Consider the following 2889-nt stretch of genomic DNA (forward strand, 5'->3'; position numbering starts at 1 on the left):
TACTATACATTTTGAATTGTCATTTGTTTTAAAAGATTCTTTTTTAATTTATTTTTAGAGAGGGAGGGAGAGAGAGAGGAGAGAGAGAGAGAGAGAGAGAGAGAGAGAGAGAGAGAGAGAGAGAGATGTGGGAGAGAAACATCAATCACTGCCTCCTGCAAGCCTCCTATCAGGGATCAAACCTGAAACCCCAGCCTATTCCCTGACTGGGTATTGAACAGGCAACCTTTCTGTTCACCAAGATAATGCCTAACTAACGGAGCCACACTGGCCAGGGCCATTGTCACTTTTAATGCACAGAGTTTCTGCTTGAATAATAAAAGTTTCTCAAAGATGGTCTTTCATTGTTGTGCCTGCCACTAAACTAATTCTGGACATAGACTGTAACAGATGCCAAAGTATGTGACAAAAAATGAATCACAGTATTACTATTATTTTCATTTTAATCCTCTATAGTTGCCTACTTAGCACTAATTGTAATAAAGTATATGCATGCTATAAGGAAGGAAGGAGTCACATGTACAACAGATGGAGTCAGTTAAAATCTAAATATCCCAAGTTACATAGAAGGCTTAGTCAGGGTATGTCTCTAATTAGCTCTGTGATGGCCTGGAGAATACTAGAAAACCTGTTTAGGTCTCAAATTATCTGTGCTTATATTTATAATAATACTGACACTAATCTATATCTAAGAGGACTATAATGATCATGAGGATAATGAATGTAAAATGCTTAGCTATTTACACACTAACACCTAATACATGTTGCTGGACATGCAGTGACGCCTAATAAATGTTATTTAATGTTTTTGGATGCAATTACAATGACATTTTATATAAATGTAAAGTAACACTATTTTGAAATTATGTCTCTAATAAAGAAAAAAATAGAACAATAATATTCATCATAAAGCTATTGCTCAAATTTTCATTCTGTGAAGTAAATGTTGTATTTTTTAATTCAGTGGCATATAATAAAATAAAAAAGAATTGGGAAAATTAAAACAATTTATTCCTTTCTTCCTTTTTCCAGTCTTCAGCTCGATTGCACATTGTATCACCATAGAGATTGATGTAATAATAAAGATAATAGAATTCCAATAATGTGAAGCACTAATAGTCGCATCTGATTACTTGAGATATCAAGCTATTGGGAAATTTCCTTCAAGGAGCATGGAAGTATTTACTGACATCCGACTCAAACAGCATTCTTCCGGTGCTGACTTGGTTTGTAATATTACCAAGACTGTGAATTTGGGATTTGAAGACTTTGAAGCCCTACCTTACTATTGCCCACTTATTATCTGCATAACCTAGGGCAATACCTTAGTTGCCATATCTGTACAATGAAATGCAAAAAAAAAAAAATAGTTCAGGTTTATAGTCACAGTCAAATGACCTGATTTTTGTTAGTTCATTTATTTTGTTTTTTAGATTCCACATATAAGTGAAATCATATGGTATCTGTCTTTCTCTAAGTTCATTCTTTTAATTATTATGATTTAACACAGAGGCATAGATTTTTATTAAGTACAAAAGGTATATCATTAGACAATCCTAGTAATCTTCTGAATAATCCTTTCTGTAACTCAGGAAATCTGTGTGTTTATAAATACAGTTCTTTCCCCTAGTAAATTAACTCATTCTTTTAAGTGACACCATAGTACATCTGGGCACCGCTAATTCTTCTTTCCTTTTTGTCTTACATTTCAATTCTGAAAAATGTCTGTCACTTGTTATGTTAATAGTGAGAATATAATCTCATAGCAACACTGATGCCTCCGTAAAATAGAATTTTATTGTGCCATTGCTTTCTTTACCTAGTTGCAAGGCAGGGAAGATTGAAGATGGGGAGAATTATTATTTTTTTTTTCTGTAAAAAAGGGTATGTGTTAGATTCTCTGTGTGTGTTTCTTCTGAAGAGGATATATTTTTTGTATTATTAAATTTAATGGGCAGACTTGCAGAAAAACAAAGCCCACATATGTGTGTAAACATTATAAATCACATGAAAAGTGTTCGAATCAGCCTGTTTACTTCATTTATAGCGTTACAAGTTAAGCTCCTTATAAAACTGTCTAATTTCTACATTCACACATACTTCATAACTTGACATTCAAATAGAAGGAATCATACGTCTGGGACTAACAAAGGTATAAGAAGATAAACAGCTGATAAAAATATCACATTTTTTACACACAGAAGCTGTTGGCTTGAATATTCCATGTTTTGCTGGTATTGTCAGGAAGTTAAATATTCTACATTTCATGCATTTCAGATGGTGTAATTAATACATAATAAAACACGAATAAACTCTGTGTTCCACATACTCACAACTATAAACCTACTAATGCCCCACCCTGTATATAAGTAGTACCAGTACTAGAGAAAGATTCTTGAAAGCAAGAACTCCATCAGAGATTCTTCTTGACTCTTGACATGACACAAACACAATAATCATTAAAAAAAACCAAAAAAACATTTAGGTGATTGGATTTACCTTTCACAGGATTTGATGGACATACCTAGTTTTTAGAGTTAACAGATTACCTAACATCCTAGACAAAAGCACAGCCTGCCTCTACTTTTCAGCCATGATGGTGACACGTATGATAATCATCCATGTGCTCACACAAACACACAAAAGGCTGGAGTATACAATCTCTATCATACCTCTGAGCAAAAGTTCAGTGTTAACCTGTGAATAGGTGCTTAGCTTCTTGGAATCTGTTTCCTAAAATAGAGTCTTCTCCGCTGAGTGGATAGCTAGTAATATGAAAATAAAGCTGCCAGGAGCATGTTTTTCTCCAAAGGTATTATGATCCAAAAGATACAGGATATGAAAAGCAAATCAAGGAAAATATAGTAATAAGTTTTCCTTTACTTTTGC

The sequence above is a fragment of the Myotis davidii genome, unplaced genomic scaffold (assembly GCF_000327345.1).
Source record: "Myotis davidii unplaced genomic scaffold, ASM32734v1 scaffold20, whole genome shotgun sequence".
Classification (NCBI taxonomy): Eukaryota; Metazoa; Chordata; class Mammalia; order Chiroptera; family Vespertilionidae; genus Myotis; species Myotis davidii.